This window comes from Rousettus aegyptiacus, unplaced genomic scaffold (assembly GCF_014176215.1).
Source record: "Rousettus aegyptiacus isolate mRouAeg1 unplaced genomic scaffold, mRouAeg1.p scaffold_m13_p_11, whole genome shotgun sequence".
NCBI lineage: Eukaryota > Metazoa > Chordata > Mammalia > Chiroptera > Pteropodidae > Rousettus > Rousettus aegyptiacus.
This window is the reverse complement of record NW_023416286.1, coordinates 91,337,410-91,357,789: the sequence shown is the minus strand read 5'-3', so window position 1 is coordinate 91,357,789 and position 20,380 is coordinate 91,337,410. Positions and strand designations below refer to the sequence as shown.

Genomic DNA, 20,380 nt, shown 5'->3' with positions numbered 1-20,380 from the left:
GTCACGTGATTAAACTAATTCATAGCAGGTGTCCGTGACCAGCGAAGCCCCTCCTTTAATTCTCCTATGGGTGTGCTTCCATCATAAAAGAGACAGTCTTCAAAACGTTGCTTATTTAGATAAACAACAATGTGCTCACTCATTAGTTCAGTAGATAACTGAGTGCCTAGTCTTGCCATCATCACAGATGATGAACAACTGGGAGGTCGGGTAGATCTTTTTTGAGTGGGTCGGTCCTGGATTTTAAGCGGTGACCCTGGCTAAACCCTCGTGTCAGGCTCGTCTCAGTTTTGCTGTTTACATGAAGGAGTGGGCGTGACCTGACCTCCCCTTGGGCAGCAGCAGCCCCAGAACAGGTGGGAAGAGGAAGGAGAGTTTGAGGGGGAGAGAGAGAGAGAGAGAGAGAGAGAGAGAGAGAGAGAGAGAGAGAGAGAGAGAGAGAGAGAGGAAGCAGACTGCGGACACTGGGCTAGGACGCACAGAGAGAGGAGAGTCAGCAGAGGGGTCGAATTGTTTACCCTGCAAGATGTCCTCTGACACTAAAATTCTGTGCACCTAGGAAAGAAAAAGGGAGAAAATAACGTATGAAATGGAAGCGAAAAGGAGAGAGTTCTGGGTATACGGTAAAAGGCTGCATTTTTTTAACTAAACACCTCCAGGTTAACAAGTATATGATGATGTGCTGTTTACCTCCTACAGCAAGGGTGAGCCCTTGTCTGTAGCTTCAAGGAATTTAAAACCCAGCGGGCGAGGCAGCCTGCCCTGCCTGCCCCTTTCCTGACAGCAGAAAAGGTCTCCCATGGTGAGGCCGAGGCCGAGGCCGAGGCCGAGGCTGTCCATCACGCCTTCAGCATTGTCTTTTTAAACATTTTCCTTCCTAAGCCGGAACCTGCAAAGGGGGTTTGGGAGGAGATCAGAAATCTCCTCGGGGGAGTGGGGGGAATCGGGGGAGGAGGGGGCGTAGAGGTCTAGAGACCGGGTGTGCCTGCCGCAGGACTTGCGTGCAAAGAGAGGCCAAGAACACAACCCAGCTCCTTACAAAACTAAGGTTTTCTGCACTGACGGAGCCAGAGGCAGGGGGAAGATTTACGTGTTCGTGAAGAGAAGTTAAAGCCGCTCCTAAGCTTGCCGTTCACGCCGGATCTTGCGTGAGTCGGGGCACGGCTGTGAATCGCGGTGGAGGGGAGGAAGGGGAGGGCCGCCACGGAGCCCCGGGACAGCGGGACAGCCCCGTGGGCCGCCGCGTGGTTCGCGTGGCGCTAAGATACCAGACGTTCTTCTGCTTTGCTCAGCCCGTCACCAAGTGTCCTCGGCTTGCCGTCGCAGCGTATTAAACCTGAGCCTGTCGCCTGTGACTGACTCGCAGCATCGCCTTTGAGATGGAAACGTGTTTTCGGTGCATAAAAATGCGTTGTGACTTCAAGAGGTCAGCGTCAGTGGCTTCCTGGAGCAGAAACGTGCCACGTGATTTTTAGAAAATAAATAAATAATCCCCTGGACGTGATTCCGTGGCTCGGCCTGAGAGGCCTCACCGTGGCCACGGGTCGGCCGTGTTCTGTGGCAGGTGTGGCAGCGTTTGCGGTTTTGATTTTATTTCAAAAAGCCAAGCGAAGTTCAATTTAGGAGTGTGTGTCTTTTTGTTTTCAGAGTTATCTGACCTTTTTCAAAAAAAAAAAATCTTTTGTCGCGGTTTTCGAAGGATGTTGCTGGTGGGGAACAAAATCACACTAGCGATTTACTCTCTACATGTGTGTCGTTTAGGATCTAAACTTTTAAACCAGTAGGAGACATATTTTATGATGTGAAATCCTTGCCGTAGCAGCGTAAAATGGCGATTTAAATTCCTGCGCTAATATCGCAAAAGGTTCATCAGACCAAGATGACTCTCTTTTTAACACAGTATGAAGTGTGGCTCTTCTCCTGAAGATAGCTCTCGAGTCTTCAGGAGGAGAATCGCTGTGCTTTGTAGAGGCCGTCGTCGTGGGCGCGTTGCCTAACCCCGCTGAGGCCCCTGTCTACACCGGCCCGCCCCGGTTTAGCTCCCAGAGTTTCCAGGGCGGCGGCGTCACCTCCGATTCCGAGCAGGACCTTATCTGCGGTCAGGCGCGAGATGAGAAAGGCGCGTGGGCAGAACTTGTCTTCACACGCCGCAGGTGGACCTCGAAGGGATCACGCTACGTGAAATGGGTCAGGTGGAAAAGGACACAACTCGTAAAATTTCACTCGTGCGTGGAATTAAATGAACGAACACACACACAAACAAAAAAAAAACGGATGTAGCAAACTGAACTCAAACAGATGTGTGGACGTGGACGGCGCGAGGGTGGTACCAGGAGGGGCAGGGCCTGGGGGGGGGGGCGTGGACAAAGGGGTCGAGGGTACGGCGAAGGACGGAAGCTCGGCTCTCGGAGGCGAGCCTGCCTCAGCGTCTGCAGAGGTCAGATCATAACGATGCACGCCCGAAGCTTAAGTAATGGTATCAGTCACCGTGATGTCGGTTAAAAAAAAGAGAGAGAGCAAACGTGGCTCTCCTCTCCATCTGCTTTGAACCTTCTCCTGGGAAGTCCTGCACAGCAGCCCGCTGCCCCCCCCCCCCAAGGGGACAATGCAGGGGACTGGACTGCACGCGATGGTCCCCGAGAGCTCGCTCAGGGTGGCCGTCCTGGTGAACGAGGAAGCCAGCCCCGCGCCCAGCACGGTGACTAGCACGCCGTGCCCTAGACCTCGTGCCTCGGGATCAGGCGTCCCTGGACCAGCGGAACCTGACCAAGGGGTTCGGTGCAGCTTTCAGGCCCGGGTCAAGGGAATTCGACCTGAAGCGGGTGGTTCTGGAACCCGAGCTGTTGGAACGGGGTTACTGTGAGATAGTTCTCATTTTTCAGCGGACCCTGAGAATGAGACAATGGGAATCGGGCTCCGTGTTTTACATGTATGCATCTCTCTCTCTCTCTCTCTCTCTCTCTCTCTCTCTCACACACACACACACACACACACACACACACACACGCCTGCAAGACGCAGAGGTGTATCCTCAATGACCTATTAAGTAATGATAAATTTAAGCAATGTCAAAGATAAAAGCATCTAAAAAGGCATGCCTTGCTGTTTCAGAGGCTATTTTTATCTGAAGTAGCTTTGGTCCTCGTGAAACGCAGAACTCCTGTTTTTGCGAGGTCAGAATATGAACGGAACGTGTAAATGGAGTTAGAGATGAATTACAGTCATTTTACGAGGTTTCGGGTTGAAGAGAAGGGCCGGCGTGTCCGGATTACTTCTTTACTGTACTCGAGCACTTAATGCTTTCCTACTTTTGTCTGAGTTTGGGCTCTAGTGACGAGGTAAAAATGCATTTCTCAATTACTGAATTTTCACATTTCCATTTTCGAGATAGAGACACTGAAGATGGACGCTTTACTGGAAACCGTTCTATTGTTATTTTAGAATAAATTCAGTGAGACTGATGTTACAGCGGGCTGATTAATACGCTACGAGAGGGAAGAGCTGTCTCTGTCACCGATAGTCTGATTCCGTAAGTTTTTACTATTTTGTGCCAGGAATTGTCCCAGGTGACAAAAATTAAAAGCTTCACGGGAATTTGTTATATTCAAGACAAACACATACACAGAGTGTTTCAAAAAGTGTGGTAAACTCAGCAATGGCAGGAAGCACAGGGTTCAGTGGGAGACCTAGAAGAGGCCCCTAAGCCAAAGGGGAGCGTCTGGGGGGAGAGTCCAGGATTTTGTTACGTACCTTCGTTTGTGTTGAGATGTAACCGACATTGTATTGGTTTAAGGTGTCCGGTGTGTTGCTTTGATGGCTGGTCTGATACATTTCCACACTGCGGTACAATCACCACCGCAGTTAGCTGACACCTCGGTCATTTCACATCATTATCGTTCCTTTTTTTGAGTGAGAACAGTTAAGATCTAGTCATTTGGCAGCTTTAAAGTTTATAATACACTATCGTGGCCATAATCATTTCGTTCATTAGATCTCCACAACTTACTTACCTTCTGGATGCAAGACTGCCCCCCTTTTAACATCCTCTCCCCAATGTCCACCCTTGGCCCCTGATAACCACCATTCCTAGTCTCTGTTTTTACAAGTTCAGTTTGTTTTTTTGGGGATTCCACATATACGTGAGAACATGCAGTATTTGCCTTTCTCTGACTTACCTCGCTTAGTATAATCATCTGCCCTCGAGGCCCATCTATGTTGTCGCAAAGGGCAGGATTTCCTTCTTTCTCACAGTTGAATAATATTCCAGTGTGTGTGTGTCGACAAACACGAGTCGAACCTGTCTCTCCACCGCTATGAATAAGGCCGCAGTGAACACAGGGGCGCAGACCCCTTTTCCATATCCTGTTTTCATTTCAATGAACCATTTTAAAGCGCACAATGCACCGGAGTCCGGGAGGGTTTCCGCGGGAGGAAGTATCTGACTGAACTCAGCTCTCGTAGGCTTGTTTATGACCACGAGAGAGGGACCCGCGTGGATGTGTCGAGGCATCGGTTGGTCCCACTCTTGGTGGCATCTGTTGGCCTCAGGTGTTCCGTTGGGACCCGCGTTTCTTCGGAACTTGTAGAATTGCAGTGGGTGTGTCTCCTCCAGCTGCAGGGCGGGCGGCAGGCCCCGAGGGACCGTCCGTCGGTCCTCCAGTCAGAGTGTTAGCCCCCCCCCACCCGCCCCCCTGCAGACCCCAGAGGGGGCAAGTGCACTGAGCGGGGGCAAGTGAACCGAGCCAGGTTAAAGGGACCCCATCCTCAAACATTTGTTGAACTCATGGGAAAAGTTTTTGGTTTTGTTTTGTTTTAAACTTAGGTCACCCTGCAATGCAACGTAAACCTGGAGCTTCTGGTAGTCGTTTGGCCTCTGTTAAAGACGCCCCGCTTACAGATAGAGCCAGGGCAGAGGCTAACAGAACCGAGAGATGGAGAAAGGTTCTGATAATGTAATTTAGCACGTAGATTACAGGCACCTGAGCCCATCGTCCGTCAGACTGTGGGGGTGAGTGTGCCAACACATTCCCTTTCTGCGTGAGCCACTTTGAATCGAGTTTCTGTTATTTGAAACCAGTCTCATTCTAATGAACTCTTTTTGCTTTGTTTTAAGAAATGTTGTTAGTTTTATCTTAAAAAGAAACTGTGGCAGTTTCCAAATAAGTATGTTTTTTTTTTTCCAAAAGGGAAACTTTATTTCCTCACGCCGATATGTTCCAGAAGCCAGAAATTTAAGCTCAGTTCTAAAACTATCATCTAAGAACAGAATTTTATATCAGCTACACTCAAAAGAAGCCTCTAACCAAATTTTAGACATAGGAAGTCATGAATTTTATGTAAAGCATTTATTTTGTTTTTATGTTCTCTCTCACTGCTCTCTTGGCTGAAGGGACTCAGGCTTTCGTTCGCGATGCCCCCAGCGGTGGGGAGTCAGGCCTGCTTAGGGGGTGTACCCGCCTTGCCTGATGGCCCCCGAAGGCCTCAGACCTCTCTTCTGGGGTTCACGATGGTACCTCGGCACCGGGGGATCCCCCTTTCCAGGCGTGCCTCCCGGAAGACAGCCTCTTGTTTTGGTCTCTCCACAGGCTCTGTGAGCCGTCTGCAGAGACCCGTGTCTGGGCAGGACGTGGGTTTGCGACGTCCGAGCGTTACCGTCACCGCGAATTAGCCGTTTCAAAGAGCGACATCTCCGGAGTCGTGGGCTCATTATTTCAAAACGGAAGCACTCCCCTCGGAGCTGTAAACTAGCACAAACCAGAACACCTGTGTCTGTCTCACCTGTCGGTTATTTAGCTAGCGTCCTTTTAGATCCTTTCTCTTTGATGTCTTTATCGGTTACCTTTATTCAAAGATAACTTTTATCTTCGCACATCACTGATGAATTTTTTACCGGTTCGCTCCCCTGATACACATATCTGGCCATTCATCTGGCAGTACAAATGAAGTTCATGCGTTTCTTCTACGGGCTTCTTGGCCGTTTGAAGCCATTTTGTTTCCGTGATTTTGTCTCGGGTCCGTGTTCACTTAAAGAAACCAAAGCAGACACAGACGTAAGACCCTGGGCCTGACGGAAGTAGCCGATCGCGTTAGGAAGATCGGTCGTCGTGGAAGCGTCGTGAGCGGGAGCGCGGTGGCAGGCGAGACGTCTTTTTGTGCGATCGGTTTTTTCGAGACGTAAACCGTTTGGCGTCAGAGTTCAGTCTTGGCCGAGTCACAGGTGACGGTAAGGAAGGCGTCGGGGTGTGGGGAACAGAGCTCGTGCCGTTGGTCCTGCAGAGGCCTGACGAGCTTGGATGCTGAGGAGCTGGGGGAGCTGGAGCCTTGCCACGGGAAGGCAGAGGATGTTCGTTTTGATTCGGGTCCCCTGCCATGGTTTCCCTTTGCCACGAGGGTGGCGTAGGAACTCCTTCCCGCCCTCCGCGAGCCCCCGGGGGCCCCGGCCCGGCCACACCGACGTTCTCTCAGGCCACTTGTCGGTCGTTGACCATCCTCCGGGCGTCCCCCGGGACCCCTCCCCCTAGCGGCCGCCGAGGGCCCTTCGCATCGGCCGCCCGAGTGCTGTCCCCCAGCCGCGGGGCTCGGCAGCTCCTGCGGATCCTTCTCTCAGACAGCAGTGGGCGCCTTCTGGAAGCCGCCTGACTCCCTCCACCCCGTACCCGGCCACTCCCCCCAGTGACCGCGTTCTACCTCGTTCCTAGCGCGTTTCGCTATTTGAGATTATTTTTTTTTTTCGCTTGTCTATTTTTTCGTCTCTTCCTCTTAGAACGTATATTCCGGGAGAGGGCCGGACCTTATTCACCCTCATATTCCCAGCACTTAAACATTATCCGGCGCGTGGAAGGGCTCAGCTAACGCAGAGCGTTCGAATTCTCTAGCCCTTTTCAATGCTGGTTTATTATTATTTATATGGCAGATGTACACGGACAGTTCCGTCCCGTGGGGAACTTCACGCCCTCCTCCCTCCCGTCCACGCCCCTGCGCCTGCCAGAGGTCCGGCGGCTCAGACTGGCTGGTTTTGTTGGGTAAAGGAGGCGAGAGGGCAGTGGGTGCCAACCGTGGCCACGTATTTCTTGCTTGGGGGAGACACCTTCCTCCGAAGCTGTCGCCCTCCCCAGCCCCCGCCATCCCCCATCCCCGCCCCCACCCCGGGAAAGCTCACCGTCACACAGCGTGGACTTTGGTCTTTAAGACTCATCGAGCTCCTGAGAGTCGCCTGCCATTTCTGCGCATGTGGCCTCCAGATTTGCCTCACGAAACGTGCAACCCCGCCACCTGGCAGAGGAGGGGGGGAGGAGCCGGCTTGGGGGACAGCTCAGTCTTCCCCGCCGACCGGGCACGGTGGCTTGGGGCCACTCAGCAGACATCCGCCTGGGGACCGCGGGGGCTTCCATTTCATCCCTCCTCCTCCCCCGGTGAGGGGTGGAGGAAGCAGACAGAGAGATTCTCTTTTTGTGAACCAATTTAATGGCAGAATAGACAGCAAATTCCACCCTCGAGTCCGCCGGAAAGGCGGGATGCGTAAGAACTGTATTTTCGTTGTCGCTCCGAAGGTGGGAGGGGGTGGCCACCTGTCGCGCTGGGAGGCACAGACGTTCGGTTTTCGCGACGGCCAGAGTCTCCGGGAGCGGCATGCTCACCGACCTCCTCCCGCAGACACGGCTGGGCGGTGAGGTCAGGAGAGAGGGGCCGCCGGCGAGGGCGACGGGTCGGGTGCTCAGAGACGCCCCGCCACCTGACGGCGCTGAGAATGCAGAGGGCAGCAGTGGAGGCCGAGTCGGGGGTGTGACGTGTTTCTGTACAGAGGGGAGCAGAAGCAAGGGAGCTTTGAAGAGAAGAGAAGGCCTGGCTTCGCTTCACGGTAGCCTGCCTGTCCCAGGCTCATTTCAGAGCAAAATGACTCTTCTCTCTTATCAGCTCGTTCTCTCCTTTTGAAGATAAGCAGAAAAACCGCTCTCTCCTCCGTCTAAGGGCTGTGCTTTTTTTTTTTTTTTTTTTTTTTTTTTTGACCGGCAGGCACTTTCAATTATGGGTGTCTCCCCAGAGCAGAGAGAGATGCATTAAATTCCCGCCGGAAAGATGACGCTTACTTGATAGAATGGGACTCTAGTTCCCTTTGTAGTGGGACTGCTCGGGAGGTGGTGTTTTCTGCTGAGATGCCACGCCCAGTCCCAAAAAATGAGCGAGCTAACCCGGGCATGGAGACCGGCTTCTGTAACTAAGAAGCACAGCCACACCTTTCCTTAATTCAATGTTGTCAACTTTTATGAAGCACCTACTGTGTGTCCGGCCATACGTTGCACTTCAGGGGAAGAAAAGGAGATGAAATGTGCTCTTTACGAAGGTAGAAAATGAGTCGCCTGTAAGAAGCAGTTACGTGTTTGAGGTCTCATTTTATTATTCCTCAAAATAGTCCTTTATTGAACGCCTGACTTTTGTCAGACACTTTACACGAATCATCTTCGCTCCTACAATGATCTAGCTAAAGAGAGAGATTTAAGTTTAATTTACAGCCCAAGAAACTAAGGCTCAGAGAGGATGAATAACTTGCCAGGCTTATACAGCAGGGAAGTGATTGTGATTCATGGCGTACTTTTTTTTTTTTTTTCAGTTGGGCAATAATTTAGATGATAGGAATATATTTTAAAATAAAGCTAGCCCATATGCCAGTTTTTAAGGCCATGACGAAAGAGATGAGCAAAAGACAGATGATCTGGGTCATCTTTAAAAGCTCAGGGATGTGGTATGGCAAAGGGGCGTAAGACCATTTAACGGAGAGTCAACCTATGACATACAACGAGACAGGTAAGACGTAATTACTGAAAAGTTGAAAGCAAGGCTTTCTTCACTGCTCTGCTGTCGGAAACAGGAATCAGGAAAACACTCGGTGGTTCGGAGGTGTAAAAAGTCCACGTCAAAGATACACAGCAGGTCTCTAACTGGGTAGGAAGGAGAAGGCTCGGAACGTAAGCATTGTAGCTCATTGGCTCTTTGGTTATATACCACCGCGTCAGGAACGTTTTATATGACAAATCAATGCACACGTGTATATGTTCTTCCAAAAGACACTCGTATATGCGCGAAGCGAGGGTTCCCCGACACAGCCCCTCGCCTGCGTGTGGGACACTCTGATGTCTTCTGCTCTAGCTGATGGCGTCGATTCCGGTCACGGTCTGCTCACTAGTGGCTCACAACGCGATGTTCCAAAAACAAGGCTCCATCTGTGTCTTCAGCTTTTTCCTCTCTTCTCTTTATCCCTCAATGCCGGGGGGGGGGGGGTGGGTGGGGAGGGAAACTATGTCACTAGCAAAAACAGGGGCACTAACGCCCTTCACTTCCCTTCACGCCCGCCTGGCGCCCCTTCCCACGCACAGCACACGTGACCTTCGCTCCCCCGCCCCCCATCCCTGTGCCCTAAGTACCGGGACGGCCGGCGTCGGCTCCATCTCATTTCCTCATTTCTGTCTCGTTGGTCACCGACGCTCTGCGGAGTGATGGCTCTGGGGACATCCCCCCCGCCCCCCCCACCCACCCAGTAAATGAAACGGTCAGAAAACGTTCTTTCTTTTGGATGTTTTTTTTCCCAACAGAACTTTTGTAAAGTGGAAAAAGATGAAAAACTTTGTCACTCAACAGTCTTATAATTCCGTTAGGAACTTTATGGTTTTATTTTAGAGAAAGAGGTCAGAACTTGAAAACCTAAATGAAATGCAAGCCCAATTCATGATTTGTGGGTTATCATTTCAACTGCAAACATGATGGCTTTTTATAATGGAAATCTTGTTTTGTTTTGTTTTGTTTTGGTTTGGTTTGGTTTGGTTTGTTTTGGTTTGTTTTGGAAGTAGTGGTGCTGAAGTTCTGTGTTAGGGAAAAACAAATTGTCTTTCACCAGAATTGTCTGTCTCAACTTTGTTTCCTCGTGAAAAAAGCAATAGGATAAAAACTTTCTTGTTTTGATTTCTTTAGAGTCAGTGTTAAACTGCTCTGAACCACTGTTTCTGACCAAACCTTACGGTGTCTCTTGGGAGAGAAATCACTATGCGGTGTGCACTGTTCGGTTTTGTTTGAAATAATCTTTAGCACAAAAACTGCAGAGGCAAATTATTAGAGACTGAGTTTGATTATGGAACTATGAGAGGGTTTCATAAGCTTGCAATTTAAAAAATTTACTAAGTAATGGAAATAAGACAATAAGAGAATAGAAATAAGGTAATAATTAGCAGTAGATTTGGTAAATCGTCTATATAGCTTTGAGACTTCACTGTGGACATAAATTCACTATAAACACTTCCCAACGGCATGTTTCCTGAGCCAGAATCATGGCCTCATCCCAGAGAACGCCCTCTCCCTCGCTCCCCACCCGAACCGTTATTACGGCCGCTTGATTCCGTCCTCAAAGATTCCCCGAATCCCCATGCTTCTGCTCTCAAGTCGCAGGCACCACCTCTCTTTTTTTTTTAGGGTGGGGAGCATCTTGGGGAGGCTGAAACGGCCACCTTGTCATCTACCTGCTCCCATTCCCGCCTTCTCTCGTCAGTTTTCGCCAGAGCTGTCCACGTGCACTCGTGACAACACGAGTCAGACTGTGCCGTTTCCCTCCATCCTGGAAAATGCGTCGCTGGCACAGTGACCGGCCCCATAGCTCTCTGCGGAGCTCGGGTACGCCCGTGGCACTGAGGTCACCACCTCTGCCTCGCTGGCCTCTTTTCCGTTGTTTGAACTTCCCGAGCCCCTTCGCTTTCTTGGGGTCTTCCTACGTAGCTTCTGACGCCAGATAGTTTTGAAGTCCATAGGGATGTTCGGAAAGGCCGAGTAGATGCTGAGTTGGTCGATGGCAGCTGGTGGGACGTTACACCCGGCTATGTTAGCGTTCGTGCTCATCATAAGTAGACAGAGGTCCGACGGAAGTGCCGAGGTTGTCAGATCGGAGGAGGCCCCAAGCGATCCCGCTTCCGAGAGATGCATCAAAATGTAAGGAGGCGAAAAGATTGGAAGGAAAAAGATGGTTAAAAAAAAAAAAACCCTCATAAAACGCAAATGCCAACGTCGCCGGCACACCCTCTCCCAAAAGGCAGTGCAGCTATGTTAATACCAAGAACACTTCAGAGCAAAGATGCTACCAGGACTAATAAAAGGATCTTTTCCATTGGCAAAAGCTTTAGTGCACCTGGAAGTTATAAGGATTTTCAAATTTTAACCAATTAAAAATATGGCCCAATTAAAGGAAAATTGACAGAACTAAGAGGAGAGAGAAATCGAGACTGTAGGATCACAGTGATATGTAACTTTCATCAACCGAGAGAACAGACGGAAGGTTAGGAAGCATCTGGAAGGTTTGAGCGGTATGACAGGCTTCGCTTGTGGACCTATGGAGAACGTTGAACGCACAAGTACAGAAAGCCAGTTTTGTCTAGTATGCATGGAGCATCTAAAACTCGACCAGATCCTGAATTAAAAATCAAGTCTCACAGTATTGGCAAGGATTAAAATCTTACAAAGGATTAACAGTCGGTGGCTATCCATTCAAGCTACATCAGCAACAGTCATCTTGAGACTAGCAGTAACATCTTTAACGTTCCTGTGCTAGGAAATTAAGAACTGCCGAATACATAATGGATCAAGGAAAAAAAATCACAACGATTAGAAATATTTTGACCCCAATGATAATGAAATTTCGACATCTCGAAAAAATGTATAAAATTCAATTTAGAACAATATCCGAGGGAATTTATAGCCTTAGATGCGTATGTTAGAATACAGACTAAAAATTAATGAGCCGAACATCCATCTCGAAAATTTAGAAAAATAGAGGGAAAATATTGAAAGAAAAGTAGAAGGGAAAAATAAAGACAAGAATGTTTAAAATTTAAAAACAAAAAAGAAATACATACCAGAGACTATCTTAAAAGCTACAAGTTTATTCTTTGAAGTCTGTTAAAATTGATAAGCTCAAACAAGGAAAACTATTAAAATAGCCAGGCATTAGGAATGGAGAAAAAGGGGATTTCCTTAGGGTTTCCTGTAGACCTTGAAAATATAATGAGAGAGTATTATCAATGATTTTAATAAGTGCATATTTTATGAAGAAAATATTAGCAATTTAACTCATTCAAAATATAAAAAGTTAACACATGAGCAAATTGAATTTAAACCAGGGATTCAAGATTGGTTTAAAGTAATTTTCCATGCTAATTTTATAAAGGAGAAAAATCATATGATTACCCCATTATACGCCAATAAAGTATTTATTAAAATTCATTGTTATTTCGTGATAATAATTTTTAGTATACCAGGAAGAAAAGGAAGTTTTCTTAACCTAAAAAAAGGGTATCCACCCCCGAAATCTACAATATATTTTACATATGCATGCTCCAAATCTACAGCTAAAGCCTGTGCCCTCTCAGGGCTCCTTCCGGCCCCATTCAGGCCTGAGCTGTGCCATTCGGCATTTAGTTATTTATCTTCACTATGGCTTTGTCAAAGTAAACAAACAAACAAACAAACAAATAATAAAAATTTTAAAAATTTGATGAAATTAATGGAAAATGAAGGAAACATTTTTAAAAAAACTGTTTGATACCATGTAGAATGCCTATATAGATAAGATTAGATTAAATGTATTGTTATGATTTTAAGTTGGGCACTGCTTGAGAGAATGCCGGCTTTACCAGGAAGGCAGAGTTGGCAGGGAAGGCCAAGCCCAGAGAGCCGCCAAGGTCAAACCCTAGGACCAGCTGAGAGGAAACAGCTAGTGTGGAGAGTGTGCGTACCCCTCCTGGGTCCAGAGGCGAGGAAGTTCAAGTTCACCAGGAGACAGTCTGGTTGGAGCACAGAGGCCAAGTGCCCCAGAGCATGATTTTGGTTTCCAGGTATTTGTGAGAACGCTGCCTCCTGGGTGTTGAGATTGGCTGCAGGGACCCTGCCCCCAGGTGAGAGACTGGCCAGGTGCTCGGGGTGCCTGCCCCCCCAAAACTCTTAGAATCCAGGCACATGAGACAGTAGTTCTCCTCGATTCCAGTCAGTAATAAGCTAGGGAAATTTTTATGTCTGCAGTTTATCATCATGAGAAGATAGGAGAAATATTGATTTTCAGCAGTTTCCTCCACCTGGTTCAATACTTTTAGATATTGTGTCTCACATCACAGGGTCTTTTATAATTTAACTGGAGAGCTTATTAGTTTCCAGTGAAATATTTTGATACCATTGTCCTACTTCACGGAAACAACGCTGGGAACTACACAGAAAATAAAGTAGCTATTATTGCAGTCATCATTATTGCTTGTGCATGTTTTCTGTGTTTCCCAAACCACTTCATTCTGGGAATAAAAGCAAATCACAGTAACAGTTACAAGACAGCGCTTGTCTGGCTCCGGCCAGCTCTCTCCTGCTCCTCCAGGTAGCTCGGCGTCTCCCGCGAGCGCCTGGCCGCACTCAGTGCGCGAGTCCTCTGCATCACCGCTGATCACCGCCCTGGGGACGGTCTCCGGTCACTGTGGTCCCCGCGTCACCGGCAACTGGAAATTTCTGTGATTTCTACTGACGCTGATCCAAGGGGGGCAGAGCCTCACATCCAGGGCGCTGAGGTGCAGCCCAGGAGGCGTCATCTCCCATGAATGGACGGATGCTGCTGGACACGTGCGTGTGAGGTCTCGCCTTCCGGTGCCCCACTGAGACTGCAGGGAAACCTGGGACCCCCACGAGCTGGTCGGAACAATCTCTCCCCATTCAAAGAGCAGACGTTTTATGGTCCTCAGCATCACTTCTCTTTCCGTGAGTCACTGTCCCCTGCGCTAGAAGAAGATTGTTTTCCGGTCACTTCTTTTCCTTTCATTCCTGTCGTAGGAGGCTCCTTGGTCCCTCAGGTGGATTTGGTCCGCAGAGAGTCCACCTCTCAGTGCTCCAGACGCACCAGAAACACCCGACTCCGAGGGCACACGGGGCCTCAGCTCGGACACGGGGCGCACATGAGCGTCCTCCTCAGTCTGCCCCCACAAGAGAGGGAACAGCTCAGTGCTTTTTACAACTAGATCTTGAGCAATATTCCTTCCCAAACAGATAAGGCCGTGAGTGATAAGAGAATAATAGAGGTTACGGAAGGGGGCCATGCTCTGCCGCCTTTATCATTCTGCTTTGGAATGTGTATTTTATTTAAAGAAGGTTTATAGTATTGAAAAACTATGCAGGTTTTATTTTTATTTATTTATTTATTTATTTTTTTGTGAAACTCTGTTTTCTAACAGTCCCAAAACTAATTATCTTGTATCCTCTTATGGTTTGAAGTCTGTCAGCTAAATAGGAGATTTTTTTTTTTTTCTTTCTTACATGCAAGTAAGTCGTCAGTAAAATTCTCTAAAGCAAATACCGTAAACTTTTCTATGCTGGAGGACCAAATTCCTGAAACGCAAGGCTAGTTACTGGCTTCATTAAGAAACATGAATGCAAACAAATTTTATGAAAAAATTATGGAAAGCAATTAGCTAGAGAGCGATCACATAGGTTAATCTGTGTACTAATGGTCTTGTTTAGGACATACCACCAAACCAGATTCACTGATCATTTCCCGTGTAAGTAAATGATACAGCATTATAGCAATTAAAACATGATTTATTTTTCCACGGTGCTTCCACATTAACTTAAAAATAATCATTTGGGTTTTATCCAAATCAACAGAAAATATACAGCATCTAAATGGAGCGTTTACCTTTCAAGTAATTTTTCCTGCTGCTGAATGTGTGGAATGGTGCAAGACAGAACTTCATTTCTGAGCTGCAGAGCTAAAGGATATTCTCGCAAGGCATATGCCTTCCTTACGGCCCCAATTTATTTATGCTACAGGTCATTATTCTAGTGAATGTGACACTGCAGTCATTCGTACTGTTACAAATTATAATGTGCATGTGCAAATTATAACTTTCTTGCACAGAGCAAGGAGCAGAGCTCCATCAGGTGATATAAGGGGGATAAGTAAAAGTCACTTGATACAATAAGGAAAATAAATTATGCAGATTTTTTTTTTAACTGGGGGGATATTTTTCCCTTGCAAGGTGCTTATTCCTGCTAAATTAAGAGGTTCTAGCTGATACACAGCAAAAATGCTGCGGGGAGCAGGTCGACTGATGGTGTGTGCTGACCACTTGCTCCTCCCGGGGTGAAACTTTGACCCCTGAATTTTGAGCACAGTGACATTGTCAGCCCTCTCCTTTCTGATGCCCATGGGAGGCCATTCCACTTGATGGTATTATTGTCTCTTTGTCGTGAGAGTTACCTCTTTTACTGCAAAATGTCTGAGGTCCCAAACCGGGGAACTTGGCGTTATGATCAGAGGGATATCATATCATTTTTGATATGACAGCGGAGAGGCAGAGCCTGAGAAGACGGGACAAGCATCACTTCCTGTGATGCCAGCGGAGAGTGAAAATATGTGTTTCACTGAGTAGTCAACAGGCACAAAGAGTGCCTCTTGCTTTGGGACAATTCTTTAGGATTTCAGGACTTTGGGATGTCTTGTGCTTGCATTTTTCTTCAGGTGGGTGTGTCTGTGAGCTCCTCAATGATAGGTTTCAAATCTTTATTCAGGTCCAAACTCAATGCTAGAGATTTAGTGGTTATTAAGTATTTGATGATGGTGGTAGTAGTGATGATGATGATGATGGTGATGTTGGTGACGATGACGATAGTGATGATGGTGATGGTGGTAATGATGATGGTGATGGTGATGATGGTGATGATGATGATGGTGGTAATGATGATGATGGTGAGGATGATGGTGATGGTGATGGTGGTGATGGTGATGATGATGGTGATGGTGATGATGGTGTTGATGATGGTGATGGTGATGATGATGGTGATGGTGATGGTGGTAATGATGATGGAGATGGTAATGATGGTGATGGTGATAATGGTGATGGCGATGATGGTGATGATGATGATGATGATGGTGATGGTGATGGTGATGGTGGTAATGATGGTGATAATAATGGTGATGATGGTGATGGTGATGGTGGTGGTGGTGGTGGTGACGGTGATGATGGTGATTATAGCAGAAGCAGCTACCATTTATTCACTGAGCATTTTATGCGTATTATCTAATGTAATCTTCATAACAATTGTGTGGAGGCATTATTTTTTCCTATTGAGAGACGAAGCACAGAGTTTAAGTCCCTTATCCTGGGTCACACAAGTAGAAAGTGTCGGTGCTGGGAGCCTGCAGTACCAGTGCTGTTTTAGAACCTTCCACGGGGAACTGTAATCTAGTTCTGTTCTCCTTGGCATTCTGGCACAGACCCCCTGGAGTGCTTAAATGGGTACTCGAATGTCCCCAACAGTGACAATTTCCAAGTACCAAAGGCTACCTTTCAGGAAGTATAGTCTAGTTTAAATTTACTTAGGTAAGGGCCCCAGGGACCATTTGAATTTAAGGAGGTTAACTCCATATATGTTTGATTCATTTGAAAGTAGTATTAATGCATGAGAAAATGGCATTTTACGGAATTTGTATGCTCTAGGACTCTGGGCAACCTTTTTTTATATATATATATATATATATTTTAGATTAATAGAAAACATCAATTAGTGTAGCAAGCCTGATTTAAGAAAATCCAGATTTATAAAATAGGTAAACTGGACCATGAGGTTTTAGTATGATAAATACATTCTTAATCTTGTTCAGAAGGAGGCGAATTTAAATACTACCTCTTCTTCATTATGGGCCATGCAGGTCCCCAGTGGTCTGGCTGAGAGGCAGGGAGGACGAGAAGGGATTAGGGAACAAAACCACGGTGCCCAGGACTTGGCCTAATTGAGTATCAGAAATAAAAAACACATCAGAAACGTAACGTGAGTTAAAGGAAAATACCATTTGACTTGCTAAAATAAATTTGTATTTCAACTTCTCTCAACATCTCTGTGGCAATCCTAGAAAAATTAGACAAACTCTTGAGGAGCAAGAAATGCTGAGCAGGCGCAGGGCCGCAGCGTGGGGGGCTGAGGGGACTTCAACCTGCCGTCCTCTCCTCCGCGGGTCCTAGTCCTGGCTGAAGCCCCGTGCCCGCGGCAGGTTGCTGCCACCGGGGCCGGCCTTGGGTTGCAGGGCCCTCTTGGGTTCTCATAGGAGTCCTTGCTTTCATGAACTGTATATGCAGGAATTAAATAAATTAAAGTCATCCTTTAAAAAGATCACCGTGCTTTTGATAAAAGTTGTATTATAAATAGCATTTCCCAAACATTTTGGTCTTAAGACTTCTTTTCACTCCTAAAACATCCTGAGGACTCAAGAGCTTCTGTCCACATGGTTTATATTTATCAATATTTCCTGCATTAGAGAAATTACGTCGAAAATTTTATATATTTATAGTTATACATCGAAAGACAACAATAAACGCATTACCCATTAACGTAAATAACATACTTTTGGGAAAATATATTTTTCAAAACAAAAAATTTAATAAGGAGGTTGGTGTTGTTTTACATTTTTGCAAATCTCTTTAATCCCCGACTTGGCCGTCTTATCAGAAGCCATCTGGGTTGCCTCACCCGCTTCCTGCTCAGAAGCGTTTCGTTGAAGAATATAAAACAAACCGATGCTCTCAAGGGAGTGTGCGTCGCTGTAAAGGGTGGTGATTGTGCCAATGGCGGTGGTGGCGATGGTGGTGGTCTGAATAGCCTTTGGGGATAATTGTGGCTACTGTTCTTAGACATTGCGCAGAAACTCAAAAACTGCCTTGATTCTTTTTAAGCTATAGCAGTTGTACCCACCGTTGCCTTTGACCCATCAGTGCAAATACCAACACCATAAAAAAGGCAAATAACATTTTCGCATTATTATGAAAATAGATTTGACTTCTTAGACCCTCCTCTCCCAGTAGGGTCTCAGGGACACCTAGGAGTCTGCTGTCACAGAAGAACATTTCAAAATGCAAAAAATGTCCACAGCATATACAGCACATTGTTTGGTAGAAAAGGGACAGAATTGTCTCGTATTGTAAACAAAAATATTTAAAGAGAAACACTGGAAAGTAGATATCAAACTGTTAAATTATGGTCATATATCAGGATAGAAGAATTGTGGGTCATTTTATTTTTATTTTATAAAATTTTCTACAGAAAATATTTGTAACAGAACAGTTACTTATTCAGCCTTCGACATGTTAGAAATCAAATATTCTGAAAATTTAAGCAAAATCTGAAACCTCCCACAGCCCCATGGCCCTCATAATACTGTTTTTCTGTTGTTTTTTTTTAAAGCTGTTATTGTACTGTAAGAACATTTAATATAAGATCTGCCCTTGATTTTTTAAGTGCACAAAAGAGTGTTGCTGACTCCAAGCACAATGTCGATCTCTAGAATGTGTTTATTTCAGTTTTTTATTCATTTGTACTTATATTTTGAAAAGTTTAAAAGTAATATTAATGTGTGAGTAGGAGAAATTTCATTTTTCCACTTATTATTGTATATGGCCAAGAAGCTTTCACTCTAATTATATGTAAAATATTAGCATTCTTATTACTGATGCGAATTTGTGCTCCTATAGAGATGAACTGGCTAATCTAAATGGTACCAACGATATTAGTTAATGTAGTTTCCTCCAAAAAGGAAGTCACAGTGATTTTTCATTAACCGAGTTTAAAGAAATGTAATTGTTACATTAATACTTAATAATTTTAGATCCTAAACTATGCTAATTTGATTTTAATGATTTAGCAAATTCCTGTTTGTTCTTAAAGATTTAGAAATAGCCAGAGGTACTGTAGTTTAGGCAGTTTTGTTTAATGTTATAACTATACCGTTTTAACTTTTAATCATCCTCAACCTGTTTTATTCTGCACAGCTTAGAGCTAATGCAGAAAGACAACTTTCTGAATTCTGCTGTTGCATTATGTCCATGTAGGAGAGATTTCTGCTGGCTGGCATTGGGCTACAACTGTTTTCTAAGCCATATGATTCCATTTCTTAGTGTCGTGTGTACAGTGAGCCTAGACGAGGGCATTTCAATGCGGGAGGACTCTGAAGGGTCACTCCCAGGTGGCTTCCTATCAGAAGTGCTAAGTAAGAAATAATTGAACGGCGGCACCGTTCCCGTATGTGACTTTGGTTCTCCTGGAGAAATTTGCTCTTTCTGTCTGTCACAAAGTAAATCCCCCCAAACATCTTGTCTACCGTGATTATATACTTCAGTACTGTGACTACCTGTGTCAAACTTGTTACCTCTCTTGAATGAGATGACTTATGAAAGCTGATAGGTATTGTTTAAAATACTGTGAACATAGGATGCTTTGTTTAGCTATTTCCTTTCTGCCCCAAGAGAGCCTTCGCTCACATGTCACATGAAATACTAGATGAATATTAAAATATAACATACACAGGAGAGTCATCTTAGCCTTAATAATTGGTGCTGAGAGCTCCTGAGTCACAGGCATGCTTGGCGGACAAACTCAGACCACGCCAGCTCGGACAGCAGAGCGCGATAGCTGCGTTAATAGTTTGTTGGTTGTTTTAATAATGATGCAAACGATTGTTAGGATGTTGGCTTTTTATGTTGAGTAGGCTCTGGGGAAAATGCGTAGGATTAAACCTGGCTCCTTCATTTTTAGAGGTATCACTCGGCAAAGTCAGTGACGTTCTGTCAATGTGTATCTATAAAATGGGAATAACAAGGCTTCTAGGAGGATTAAGTAAGCTAATGCGTGTAAAACACTTAAGCAAGCAGGAAACTTTCAACATATATTAACTACTGCTGTTAGCGGTACCGTAATTCTTTTTTTAGGTAAACACACAATAATATTAAGTAAGCAATGGCCCCAAATTTCTGCATTGAGAAACCTAAACTAAAATGCCATATTAGAGTACATGTCATTTGAGAGTCAAATTCTGACTAATCTAGCCTCACTAAAGTCTTTTTCAAGTGTAAGCAAACATGACATTGCTTAGACTTTGAAATAAGAAAATGAGAATGGTGGAGTCAGAGAGCAAGACAGACATATTGGTAAGCAAGTACTTTCCTAAATTAAAAAAAAAAAAATCAATGGAGTGGCTGAATCATTGGATGAAAATGCTCAGTGCCAAAATGGTGATTTGGGAAGTGAAGTCCCTACTCCCAAAACACAAAGCGATGAGACCGAAAAATGCAACTGCGAGGAAAAAGCAGGACATGGAGAATCAATCCAAGAGGTCAAACATTTATTGACTAAGAGTTCTAGAAGGGAGCAGGGACCATAGATGAGAAATAATCAAAGAAATTATCAGAGAAATAACAGAAGGCGATTTCTCCAAGTCGAAGGTAGGCTGGTGTTTTGAGCTTAAATGGCTCGGCCAATTCCCAGCACAATGAAAGTAAACGACCTGCACCTAGGAGCTCCTCGATGAAATGTCAGAACTCCTAGGATA

At 45.8% G+C, this 20,380-nt stretch overlaps 1 protein-coding gene across 8 annotated transcripts in view; it reads left to right on the top strand.

The window, feature by feature from the left end:
* ENOX1 (ecto-NOX disulfide-thiol exchanger 1) overlaps positions 1–20,380 on the top strand; it is a 436,596-nt gene that overhangs the window by 184,367 nt on the left and 231,849 nt on the right. Inside the window, exon 1 of one of the 8 annotated variants that reach the window (XM_016158157.2) lies at positions 13,375–13,767. The exons of the other annotated variants lie outside the window; for them this stretch is intronic. The gene's annotated coding sequence lies outside the window, so the exon portion shown is untranslated. Of the gene's footprint in view, positions 1–13,374; positions 13,768–20,380 lie in introns of those variants that run through there. 8 annotated transcript variants of the gene reach the window in all.